This window comes from Eschrichtius robustus, chromosome 2, assembly GCF_028021215.1.
Source record: "Eschrichtius robustus isolate mEscRob2 chromosome 2, mEscRob2.pri, whole genome shotgun sequence".
Classification (NCBI taxonomy): Eukaryota; Metazoa; Chordata; class Mammalia; order Artiodactyla; family Eschrichtiidae; genus Eschrichtius; species Eschrichtius robustus.
Genome location: NC_090825.1, coordinates 104,570,369 through 104,584,666, shown reverse-complemented (window position 1 = coordinate 104,584,666; position 14,298 = coordinate 104,570,369).

Here is a 14,298-nt window from a genome sequence, read left to right as displayed (position 1 = left end):
TTCTTCTTGTATTATTTTGTGGAATGACAAATCAACAAATGACTATCCAAGACAAAAATCAGAGAGTCCTTAACAAATGATCAAAAGATGAAATTGATTTACTTCTTTTTTACCTACCTTAGTTCACTCTTTCAGGTGTCACCTCAATATAACTCAGGAGTATATTCTGATTAGCATAAACCAATCACTTCCTCATCCCCAAATCTACACCTCTTCATTTTAATTTCCTATTTGAGTAAGAGTATTCAAGGACTCTAAGCCTTCCTGTTAAACACATTGGTATTTTTTTTTCTATAGTAGAATTAACAGGATTCGTTTTTCAAGGAACTTAGTATTGTTATTTGTGCTGTTTACCCTGTGACTTTCTCTATGAGAGTTTACTATAAATTTTAATGCTACAGTTGGTCTCTAAATGCTATCCTGTCTACATTTCAAGTTGATAGTTGTTTGTTGTATAGATAAGTCTTATAATTGTGTAGCTAAACCCAGCAATGTTCTTAAAGGTCCTCTATTGATAAAAATAATTTCTAAAATAATAATAATAATAATTTCTTTTTTTGTTGTTTTTTTTTTTAAATTTTATTTATTTATTTATTTTTGGCTGTGTTGGGTCTTCGTTTCTGTGGGAGGGCTTTCTCCAGTTGTGGCAAGCGGGGGCCACTCCTCATCGTGGTGCGCGGGCCTCTTACTATCGTGGCCTCTCTTGTTGTGGATCACAGGCTCCAGACGCGCAGGCTCAGTAATTGTGGCTCACGGGCCCAGTTGCTCCGCGGCATGTGGGATCCTCCCAGACCAGGGCTCGAACCTGTGTCCCCTGCATTGGCAGGCAGACTCTCAACCACTGCACCACCAGGGAAGCCCAATAATAATAATTTCTAATTGTGATGGAATGCTTGTGAATTCTGGTAGAGTTACAGTATGATGAGTTTGTCTGCAGAGTATGAATTCATATACATACCTGAGTTCATGTACATGTTACTTTGGTAGTGTACAGCTTACTTGGCCAAATCATACTTTATTTGGTTAGAACAAGAACTAGTTTGCAAAACAAACACAGCTATGTCAAAGACTATGAATATACGTGAGGGGTTCTGCTTTAGAATTAAGAGCTTGGCAACTAGCTCTGTAATATCCAAATACAATTCAAGCTAACTAAAAGTTCTGTAGGCTTGAATGGTGCGACCAAAGGCTGAATCAGAGACAAGAAAGTATTTAAACTGTTGAAATGAAGGCTCATATTACAGACAAAAGATGAAAATATGAGAAGAATATTTGTCTTCCATTTTAATTGTTTTTGACATGGAAAGCAAAGTCTGTCTGTATCTCATTGTTAACCATTCAGGATTTAAAGAGAGCCTTAGAAAAATAAGAAAAAAATTAAGCATTTATTTCCGGAAAAATTAAAATATAACTTTTTTCTCAAGTTACTCATTTGCTTTTTGTATGACAAAAATGGTATTGTTTTGAAGATTATTTTTAACCAATATTAAAAATATCTCAACAAAGAATGCCACATCTGATTTTCCATTTTAAAGAGGATGTCAGTGTTAGCTGTTTAGAAAAAAAGTTGTAATTATCTTCAAGCATCAGGCTGGCACTTCAATGTTGTTTTTGCTTTGTTCATCGCCAGGTAACCTGTCCTGAGTCCACACATAGGTTAATTATGTGGCACATTTCACCCATGTTACATGCGCAGTTATTTAAAGGGGGTGATATTCATCATTACTATGCATTTCTCTGTTGACTTTGTTATTGAAACTAGACTTGGGCCAGTTCAGTTAAAGTCCAGTGCCTGAGATCACCAAAGGGATAACAATGGTTGACTTAAACATGCAAAATATTTTACCTATGGAATAACAAAAATAATACAAATTGAAATAATATAGCCTTCCTCCCATCAAATTATTAAGAGGCAAAATCCAACATTTGGTAGGATTTAAATAAATGGACATATTCCATGTTCCAGGTGGAAGCACACATTAGTACAATATTTTTGAAGAAATGTCATAAATACCAAAAGCCTTAAAATTATTCTAGTCTTTTAACCCAGAAACCCCACTCCTAGAATTTAGCCTAAGGCAATAACCAGAAATATGAAAAAAATCATGCATTAGAACATAAGGTAATATTATTTATAATTTAAAATATTTGGAAATTATCTGAAGTTTGAATAATAGAGAGCTGAGCAAGTTATAAAACCTCTATAAAAGCAAATAATATTATGTATTATATAATAAGGTATAGTAAATAAACCTGTGAGTGTTTTTGATTACTTTCTAATTTTTTCTAGGGCTCTGATTGGTTTTTAAGGTTGAATAGATGGTCATCAGACATATTATGCATTCTTGTATTTGATCATTGATTAGTTTTGGGTTAAAAAATGTATGCATTTTTGCCGACGTTCATCTACTTGCCCTGTCAACAATGGTCTCTCAGTCAAATAGAAGTCAGCATCTCCTAAATGTGCTCCTATGAATACTGGGAGGGAAGAAGAGATCTTCGTCTACCCTTCTAAGTTCTTCTGGCTGACCTGAGAATTAAATTGACAGAAGACGGATTAACAGGAGACAATCAAACCAAAGTTTAATAACATGTGTACATGGGAGAGACCCAGGAATACTGAGTAAATCCTCAAAATGGCTGAAGCCCTCACCTTAAATATCATCTTCAGCTAAAGACAAAAGAGAATATTGGTGGTAGTGGTTTAGGACTGCAAAGGGGAGGATGGCAATTCACAAGGACATGGAAAAGCAAATGTCTGGTAAATGAATGTTTGCTGGGCCATGCAGAGACAATGGGTCACAGAGTAGAATGTGATCGCTCCCCCATCACGCCCGTATTCTTTGCAGATATCTCTAGTGATAGTGCTATTCCGGGAACAGGCCCTTTATTTAAATTCTTTTAGGCAGTCAGGAAAAAGGTTTTTTTGTGAGTCTTTTGGGCTTTGATTATTTTCATCTTGAAATTATCCACATGCCAAAGAGACACATTTTGGGGTGGCAAATTTTGCTCCCCACAATATACTGTAGTAAGTGTTGCAAAAGGTGACTCCGACAACAAGTTATATATGCAGAGATAATATAAGTTTCTATTTTATGTATTGGTTGTCAGTTTTCCCCATCAGTCTCCTCCTGCTGATGAGCAGGAAAATAAATATAACAATGTTGTATCTGTTATTAACCTTAAATATAACTATTTAACCAGTCCCTTTGGTCATTTTAGTCTCTTTAAAAAGTGCTAAGTGTCTCAGACTTCTCTGACTTTTGTCCTCCCCAAACTGTTCTGCCAGATGACCCCATGGGGGATGGAGAATTCAAGCCTTATTATGGAAGGACAGCAGCCTGAGATTGCCGGACTCCTGATTCCTCAGCACCCTTTGCGTACTGAGGCTCATTAACCAGTGTTGGAGAGGAAAATTATTTCTCCTTCCCTTCTAGGTTCTTTGGCTGGTGTAATAATTAAGTTGATATAAGACAGATTAAGAAAAGAGAAAAAAACCAAGAGTTTAATAACATATATACCTCCTGTATACAAGGGAGATACACAGGAAAACTGAATACTCTTTGAAATGGTAGAAGCAATCACTTTAAATACTATCTTCAGCTAAAGACAAATGAAGATGTAGGAGGTGGGGAGTCATTTATGGGCGGTTACCAGGAAAAGCACAGTAAATAAGTGTAAAGTTGTTATACAGATTCAAGTCCCAGCCTCGTCCATTGATGAGAGTTTCTAGAGATTTAGATACCCTCCTCTTTCTGCTACTGTGAGGGAGACACCCTTCCCTTACTAATGGAAATTTCTCTTATACGTGTAAGTGTCTCTTACAAAAAGGTATCTTGTACTCAGTTTTCAGAGCTCCTCCTGTATCTGCAGTTTCTTAAAACTAATCAGCCTAAAATGATCCTTTGCCAAAGACATATCTTTGGCTGGCAAATTCTATTCCCCTACCCCAGCAAAGCCAAGATTCATGGAGACTGAAACTAAATTTTTGTGAGTCATTAAATGCAATAGAGAGATGTGACTTGTATCATCTGCCACAGCAAAATAACACAGACTGGGTGACTTAAAATTTAATTTTCTCATGCTAGAGCTCCAATATCAAGGTGTCAGCAGGGTTGGTTTCTTCTGAGGTCTCTCTCCTTGGCTTGCAGATGGCTGTCTTCATTTAGTGTGTTCATATGGTCTTCCCTCTGTGTGTATCTGTGTCCTAATCTCCTCTTCTTATAAGGAAACCAGTCACTTGGATTAGGGCCCACCCATATGACCTCATTTTACTTTAATTACTTCTTTATAGGCTCTATCTCCAAATACAATTATATTCTGAGGTACTGGGTGTTAGAACTTCAATATATGAATTTGTGGGGGGGACAAAATTCAGCCCATAGCAGTCATGGTTCTGTGTATTCTGGAAATGGGATGCAGAGTACACATTTATCAATGGTTCAGAGCATATTTAGCACCAGGTAAGAGTACATCCTAAATTTACAAGATACTGTCTTCTAGCCTCTGGGTAATGTTGTACACGGAAGGATCAGTAAATCTCATGGGTATCTGCTGATTATTTTTTCCAGTATAAAATGGGTACATGGTTCCTTATTCAAAAGAAAATGGTTTCTGAAATACCATTTAGTAAGTTCATGAATGCTGCTGTTATTCACAGTACAGAACAAGCAACACTCCCAACAGGGAAAATTGCTCCCTCTCCACAATGGAAAGGGTCCAATATAATCAACTGGCTCTCTGGGTCCCCTGATAGCATAGCCTCCTGTGGCTCAGGGTTGTTCTCTGTTAGTGGCATATGAGACAAAACTTAGCCAGGTCAAGATTTGTGAGTGAAAGTCCAAGTGCTAAACCTATGCGTGATCTCTGACTTAGCGTCTTGGCTACTTTGTTTTGAACACATCTGTATAGCCGCATAGAGGCCAACTTATATCTGCCTGTTTATCGAGAGCATCTTCTTTAGTGAGGGTCTTGTGATGAGTGGTCAACACATGAGAATCAATATTCTCACACTCCAGGCCCTTTCACATACTTCTCCAAATATCCTTTAATCCATTTTCTATCTTTTTTTTTTTTTTAACAAGTCTCTGGCTATTTATATGCAAACTATTAGCCACTATATATTAGCCAATATATATCCATGCATTGCTACAGATCTCTGCCTCAGGCTACATCTCCTTTCAGGTAAAGTAGACCAAAGGTTCTACTGTTCAAAGATCAGTCCACTCATTTCTCACTACGTTAAACATACACTTACAATACAGCCCAACAATTCCACTCCTAAATATTTACCCAAATATATGGAAGTGCATGCCACTAAAATGATTTGTACATGAGTATTCTGAGTAATTTTATTCATAACAGCCCCAAATTGGGAACACCCCAATGTCCATTAATAGACAAAGGATGATATATACATACCATGAAATACTGCTGAGTAATACAAATGAACTGCTGATTCATGCACCAACATGGACACCAACATGGATGAATCAAACAGACACTATGTTGAGCAAAATGCACTAGACAGAAAAGAGTATATTTGATGATTTCATTTATATGAATTACCAGAACAGACAAAAACTAAAGTAATAGGAGTCACATTGTTGATTCCCTGTGGTGGGGAGTGGGTATGGGGAAGTAGACTGCAAAGAAGTACAAAGAAATTTTTGGGGGGATAGACATCTTAAGTATCTGGATTGGGATGTTGGTTACATAGACATATACATTTGTCAATACTCATCAACCTGTACACTTAAGATCCGTGGAATTTATTGTATGTGAAATTTAACAAGGTTGATTAAAAATAAATTCTGCCCACTGGGTTGTCTCCCTTTTTCATTATCATTCAAGGCCAACAATGAGTGGGGTACATTTCCAGTTGATGCCATCATTTAATAAAGCCTTATCTGCAAATAAGGCTTGAATGATTTTCTTCCCAGTCATAGACAGTTTCCTGCAGGGTCCTATGTATGGATTTAGGGAAAGATAGCTGTGTGTCACGCACAATGAGAAATGGGTCCATCTACTCATGCAAAATATTTGTGCCTCCATGACCTTCTCAAGCCCTGTCTTGCATATAATACTTCTACTTGGTAATAAGAAATTGTCAGGCGTTTAAAGTTTAGTGGGTTGATGAATCAGATAATGCCAAGTTTATGATGAATAGAACAGATCATAAGCTGCCACTTGCTCATGTCCTATGCACATGGTTCAGTCTCTAATAGGACTCTTAGCAGCCAGGCATATTTTTAAAAGGTTTGCTGAAAAGAGCCTAGCTGTTTCAAAACCCAGGTGTCACTGCTGTGATTCCTGTATCCAGTTTTGCAACAGGCTCCATCCAGTATCCCAATTTTCCTCAGAGGCTTTCAGCATGATTAGAGCTTCATGGTCATAAGGAGCAGTTAGGAAAGCTATTTGTACTAGAAAACTTTCTCTTGCTCTAGGATACTCTCCGTGTTAACAGCCCTTTAGGTTACTCAGAAAATAGTCTCAAAGACCACAGTTGTTTCTAAAACCCAAATAGGCCCTTACATTTCTGTGCCACTTAGAAGCAGACAGTAAAATGTATCACTTCTGGATACAGAGGAACTTCAATATGATGGCAGGTCTTGAATTTTCTTTGTAATTATTTTCTGAATCTAGAGTACAAATGTCAATACAAGATATCTAGAGTACTTGCTGCCTCCTGCTCCCCAAGCCCTAGCAATGTGATGCCATTAAGACAGTGGAGCAATATAATATCCTATGAGAAATGAGATGATTGAAGTTTTTGAAAACTGAATTATGACATAGAGCCAGAGAACTGACTGACCTTGACACCAGATCATAAGCATGTTCCGTTGTCCCTCTATGTATTTTCTCCTCTAGAGCCATAGCTGTATACCATGTTCCAGGGCATGTGCTCATTTGTCCCAGTAAAGAGACCTCATCTTGATTTTTAGCCGATAAAGTTTATACGATGATCCTCTGTAATTTTCCACACTTTGTTTTGTTCACAGTGGCCATGTGTGGGTTTAACACTTGGGCTTTCCTGCGTATGTGCCCCTAGGCCAACAGCAGAGGCTAACCCTGAGACTCAGGAGGCCGGCAGGTGACTAGAGTGGCCATTCACCAACATTGTACCAACGACCAGTGTATGTTCTGTATCTCCATATCCAGAACACATAGAAACACAATCCAAGTGGTATGAGTGTAAGCAGTAGCCTTCATGGACAAGTGAAACTTGAACTTTGATGAGTGAATGGAGTCAGGTTTGAAGCAGGTGAACAGGATGAAAATGAGCAAGGAGTTTGGAGAGATGCTGACAAGTTTATATAATGTGCTGGGACCAGTGTATCTTTAGAAATATTGGAGCAGAGGATTGAAAAATAAAAATGGAAAAGCAAATTGGGTTTGTATTACAGAGGGCTCTGAAAGCAGATTAAAGAGTACATACATATTTTCTAATTCTTGGCAACACTATAGTGTTCCAAACAGAGCAAGGGTAAGATGGAAAGTTACTTCAGTAAGATTCATTGACTCCGATGTGTTGCTTGGCTGCGTGAAGATGGGGTGGGGTGTTCTCTCTTACAAGAGTGCCCCAGTAGATCAGGTATGGATGGAGAAGGCTATGAGTTTCAGAAATAGGCGGGAAATGAAAAGAGATGTTTTCCAAATAAAGAACTGGCAGGCCTTGCTCACTGCGCCTTATCTGGGGGGAAAAGTAGGTACTGGAGTCATTGATACCTCTAGGATTTTGAGCTTCCTTGGCTGTGGGAGAGAGAAGACTGGAGGGAAGCCAATTTTAAGGAGACTATTAGGAGGTCAGCTTTGGTTTGAAGTGGGCATACATTATCTGAGAAGAAACGTCAAGAAATAAATTAAGGATGTAGTGCTGGAGATGTGTAGGATGTGTGAAAACAATAACTCCATCATTAGGTGAAATGGGAATAGTTATTCTGAACAAAAGGCTGGGCTAGAAGGAGTGTAGGCAACTCTCTAACTCTCTTCATAAGCTCCTGCACCCTGGGACAGGAACTTAAAAGATGATGATATGTCTGTGCACAGCAGAGAAGAAGAAAATTACATTTAGAGGTAAAAGAGGCAGGATCCTGAAGGCAACTAACGTGGAGAAAGAAGATGGCAAGCTGGTGCTGTCCGTCATTCCTTTTCTAGCCTCCTCACTCGACCGCACTTGAGTGATGATGGTATCTTAACTGGGGAGTAATGCTGCTCTGCCTGAGATACTGATCAGAGAAGAGCAGTAGAAGAAAAGTCGTCTCCCCAGCCTCACCCACTCTGGCTTTGGCGAGTGCTTTGCTAAGGGACTTTGAATAAAGCATGAAAATCATCCACTCGCACCACCTCCTCCCCTGATGGGTACTTTCAACACATGCATCACAAACTAGGGACTGCTTGTGCTGCAGAAAAATGCTGCAGAAACAATTCTTGATCATCCCAGTCCAAAACTGATGAGAGAAACATTTATGGTAAAATCTACAATCACTTAATCCTTTATTCTTAAACCAAAAAGAACCTAAAAACCAAACTTCAGGGTATAAATTATACTGTTTGATAATGAATAGCCACCCTAGTCCCCACCAGTGGTGTTATACCTATCTGATAGTTGTACTATATTATATTTTGAAAATCCCCCTGAAACACTTCTATCTTTGAGGATTTTGGAGGAGGAATTGTGGACTTATACTTTGCAGGTTTCACTGTATCATCACAATTCATTAGTGTTTTAAGGGGGAAATAGACATATAATCTGTCATTTTCAAAAGGCCAATATAATTATTTATTTTCATTCCTCCTGTTGAGCTCTCCCTTTGGTTTGGCCTCACTGAGAGGGGGGAGTTCGGCAAACCTGTTCCGGAATTCCATTCTTTTAGCTCCTTGTGAAGCCTGTTAGAAGCTTCAGAGATGCTCATAATGCATAGCATTCAACCAGAGAACAAGCTACTGGGTTTGCAAAAGGGAATTTGGGATCATAGAGGATCCATGAGATGCACGTTTCTCTACCTTTACTTCTTCTTTCTTTATAATTACTCTCTACTTAGGTGTTTCCTTTCCTCCCCAAAGCTGGCGTCCTCTGTGCAGTGCGTTATATATAGCCTTTATGCGCCCTCCTTCTCACCTGCCCTCAAGGATAGAATTTCATCAACCTGTTTATATGGTTGAAAATGACTGGTAAGGCTTAACTGATATTTATTTTGAAATTTACATACCATCAGGAAATAAACATTAGACAAAGCAGTTAATTACTAATTGTGGCATTTCAGGGATCAGTCAGCTGGCTGGAGGAATTTTGGAAGGGGCGTGGTGAGCACTTGCTCTATGTCCCTGAAATCATAACATTATTAGGACCCTTCTGTTCACAAGATCATATCAGAGGAAAATGAGTACTGCTATGAATAACAATTTTAAAAATGGATGGAAACTTTGTGGGTCAAGAAGTAAGTTAGGCATAGTTCAGGGTTCTGATTATAAAGCAATAGCAAGAGTAATTTTAATGTTTCTCTTTCTCTCTCTCTCTCCATATATTTATTTAGTCTTTTTTTGTGTTCTATTTTCTCTCAAAAGCATCTCTAGAGAGCATGTGTGATGTCTGGGTACTTGCCAATACCAGAAGCAGCGAGTGAGTATAAAGCAGAACTTATCTTTCGAGTTCTCGTTTTCTGTAACTCTCTGTGGGACTGAAAGTGCTCACACGCTAGTCTGTCAGATGTGAGCAATCCACACCTCTCTCCTTTCAGCAGCACTGCAAGACAGCCCTGCAAATCCTGCCATTACACCAGCATAACCAAAATGTGGCTGCTCCAGCTTTCTGCACCTGGGGCAGTTTGGAGTAATGAGTTGGAATATCTGAGAAAAATATGCCCCGAATTGAACAAAGGTTTGGGCTTCACAGAAGACCAAGCGAACATTCGCCCTAGCTCACTGACCGTTCCACAGACATGTGAGCAGCGCAACACCCTGCTTCCTAGACCACTCCCACCAGGAATTGTAGACCACACCCTATGAAATTAATTTAGTGGATGTGTTAGGAACATGCTGTCCACCCGTCGGTAGTAAGGAGTGTGGCATGCTAGGTGTCCTGTGGCTCCAGGCAGGCGCCGTGCATCGCATCATCTGCCACTATTCTGCTGGATATTACAGCACATTTCATAAGCACTGTAACACTTACCTAGCAGACCTGCATGATGACTTTTTATTGTCCCTTTTACCTGAAGTCTAAATTTGCGCCTTTGCAGCTTTATGAAATACACTGTTGGCTTCATCTCTGGCATGTGCCTTCCTTAACATTCAAGGCGATGTATTATCACCAATCACACTGTGAGTCATAAGTTATCTGACATCCTGATAGAAAAGGCTTTCTTATCCACTTGTTTACTTGAGCCAGCAGAGTCTAGAGAAGGGTTTGGGTCGGGGGTGAGGGGAGGAGAAGGATTCTGTCAAGGATTTGATTAAACAATGCCTTAGTATAATGGTTTCTGTTGGTCAAAAAAGTGTTCCTTTTTATTCTCTAGTTTCATAATTAGTTACATTGTGCACTGATGAGTAAATGAAATTCTTATGGTTATTTGATTTGACCATGAAATGAAAAAATGCAAAAAAAAGTGTTAGACTTAAAATGATATGGTTGAAATATCAAAATGGATCTTGTTCAAGGAAACTTCCTGTTGTTTTTTACCTTCTCTCTCTCTTTTTTTGGTCTAAATGGACTAATTATTTGAAATAGAAACACATTTTAAATGAAAGAAAATCATTAATGTTTAATTTAGTTTCAGGTATACAACTAGCCTATAAAGTTTTGGGGGCCATACTATTAAAATCTAATGCAAAGAGAATTCTAAAGTATTTTTCCTAACAAATGCTAGGGCCTTCTGAGTCTGAGCACTGCTGCTTCTATAAATCCTTAAAAATGTTGATGAATGAGTGTGGCTTTGTAATTGATAAGTTTCTTAGTTCACTTTACAGGCAGCTTAATTGTTTAGCATTTTTATGTGGAAAACATATAAAAGGGAATATACCACTCTAATTTAATAGTTTCTTGAGGAACTACTGTTTATATCTTTTATAATTGCTGTTATAAGTATTTCATATAATCCAAATAGTTAGGGCAGTGTGAGGCACCAGAAATTGAGGAAAAAGCATCAAGTGCCTGTGAATTGGTCTTTCTTCATAGCATCTTATTGTGTTGTAAGAAGATACATTCTAATGATTGATTTCTTCAGCTATTTCTTCCTTATGGGCATAAGATTTTAGATTTGTTTTGTTCTATCCTGGTCTTACATGATATCAAACAACCAATTTAATTAATTTAACAAAAGTGACAGATTGATCTAATTTAATTGGCCTACAAATTAACTGATTTAATTGGCAAGCCGGGGATCTTTTAGGAGTGAAGGGTAAATGGACAGTGCAGCAAGGGGTGGGCATTTTTCCAGGACTTGAAGAATCGTAAACTTTATAAGGTATTCAAAAGAAGATACACATCAAAACATGAAAGGACACACTAGAGACTTTTTATTTGGCAAACAGTGTGACTGAGTTGAATTTGGGCCAACTAACTGTCCCTAAAGATCCCTGAGAGAAATGTATCTATAAATCAAAGTGAGGAAGTCAGGGCTTAAAAAAGGATGAAGGCTGAATGGAAGTTGCTGTGTAATTTGTACTTTCTTAAATTTATACTGGGCCTTGTTTTGAAAGAAGGGGACGACATTATTGTTTTTCCTTTTTTTTAAAGTTTGTATGGTTCTGATAGGGGAGTTTGAACAGAATTTAATGAGTTTTATCCAGAAGAATAGAGCACAGAGTCAGATCTTTGGAGAAAGCACTGAATTTTCAGACCAATAGAATGACAATTTACTAAGAAATGCTCCTTTCCTTCTGACAGGATCATGTCTTATAATTACAATGTTAAGAATGAAGATAGAACACTGAATCACAAGATTTCTATCACAAGTTCTATAGCTCCTACAACCTAGAGTAGATATTCTTTGCCTCTTCCCTTCTTAACCATTGTCTTTTGTTTTATTCCACTGGGTTATTTATTTTGAGTAATTTAATTTTTCTTTTACACCATGAAGTCTGAATTCTCTCTTTTTTAAAAAATAAATTTATTTATATGTTTTTATTTTTGATTGTGTTGGGTCTTCGTTGCTGTGCACAGGCTTTCTCTAGTTGCGGCGAGCGGGGGCTACTCTTCGTTGCAGTGTGCGGCCTCTCATTGTCGAGGCTTCTCTTGTCGCAGAGCACGAGCTCTAGGCGCGCAGGCTTCAGTAGTTGTGGCACGTGGGCTCAATAGTTGTGGCTCGAGGGCTCTAGAGCACAGGCTCAGTAGTTGTGGTGCACGGGCTTAGTTGCTCCGTGACATGTGGAATCTTCCCGGGCCAGGAATCGAACCTGTGTCCCCTGCATTGGCAGGCGGATTCTTAACCACTGCGCCACCAGGGAAGCCCTGAATTCTCTTTACCATCTCTTAAAATCAGTCTTTCCCCTAACTTCTAATCATTTTTCTCTGTGCTAAATCTTCCTAGGTGGTTATTGCCATTAGCATATTTAATTGCATACTTCTCTTAAACATACTGTCTTGCTTTGATGTTGAAGACACCAGCTCTAGGAAACCTAGATTCTAGAGCTGCCTCTGCAACTTACTGTCTTTGTAACTTCTAGCACATTGCCTAACCTTTAGAGGTTGTTTTGCTATCAGAAAAATGGGTATAAAAAACCCAATTATCCATTACTCAGAGAAGTTGTGGGATTGGAAAATGAGTATATATATGTAAAAATGACTTATAGATAAGGATAAGTTGGTTGTGTTTTTAGTTTCGTATAGTTGAGGAACTGTGGGCTTGGGGGAATTTAAGAGACTTGTGCAAAGTCCCAGAGTAGTCAGTAAATGAGATAGTGACTAACCCCATATCTTTATCTCCAATCCAGTATTTTTATTTAATTTGAAAAATTAATTGACTCATTCATCTATTTTAAAGTTAAAAGTTTTAGGTGAACATTTTATCAAAGCATAACATACCTATAAACTATTTATACTTTTAATGTATTTGTACATTTTATCTTTTATACATATATTTATTTTTACCTTCAAGCAAAGTATAATGTACATATAGAAAAATGCACAAATTATAACTGTACAGCTTGATGAAATTTCAAAGTGATACAGATCTCAGAAACAGAATGTTACCAGCACCGCAGAAGCCCACCTCCTGCCTCCCTCCAGACAGAATCCCCTCCATCCCCAACCCAAGGATAACCACTATCCTGACTTCTAATACCATAGATTAGTTTTACCTGTTCTAACATCATATGCTGCAGAGGGAGAAGTAGAGCTGGGGTGTAGATTTGCCAGCCTCAGCCTTCTCCTCCATGATCTCTGAAACTAACATGGCTGGTCAGTTATCCCACATTGGGCCCAAATTGCCAGGCCTTTATATCCTCACCTCCATCAATTATTGAATGTGGATGAGGCAGTTCTCTGCAGCTGAGGTGCTTCCTGAAGGGTTTGACAGCTATCTTCCACTACATTCCCAGAAAATTCCATTAGGGGCATCTGGGTGGTGCAGCTCTGTGTCTACCCTGTTATAAAAAAGGAACTATACGGTATTTACTCTGTTGTTTGATTTCTTTTGCTCAGCCTTATGTTCGTGAGATTTATCTGTCTGTGTGTGTAGCTGTAGTTTGATCATTCTTATTGTTGTATAGTATTTCATTATGTGAATATACTACCAATTATGTTTCTATTATATTGCTGATGAATATTTAGGAATTTTCTCAGTTTGCGGCTATTAAAAGTAGTGTTTTTATGAAAGTTATACATGTCTTTGGTGATGAGTATTTGCATGCATTTCTTTTGGTAACTGAATATTGGGACTTGGGGTGAGGCATATGTACCCGAGAGGAAGAATTAATGCTGTATTTATATGTTCCACTTCAGTGGATACTGCCAAACAATTTTCCAAGTTGTATGAGAGTTCCAGTTGTTCCACACTCTTCTTACCAACACTTGACATTGGCTATCTTTTCCATTTTAGTCATTTTGGTGCATATGTAGAGATCTTGCATTCAAGTTTTAATTTGCATTTCTCAAATGACTAATATGCTGAACTTTTTCTTATGTTTATTAGCCATTGGAATATCCTATTTTATGTAGTGTCTTTTCAAGTAGGCTAAAACTTTTTGATAGAGAAATTCATATGAAAGTAATTCTGAGAATAACGTTGTTGTTACGTGCTGTTAAACATCTATATTCAACATCTATGTTGAATTGGTAAATTTTGTTAATTGTGGTTAATG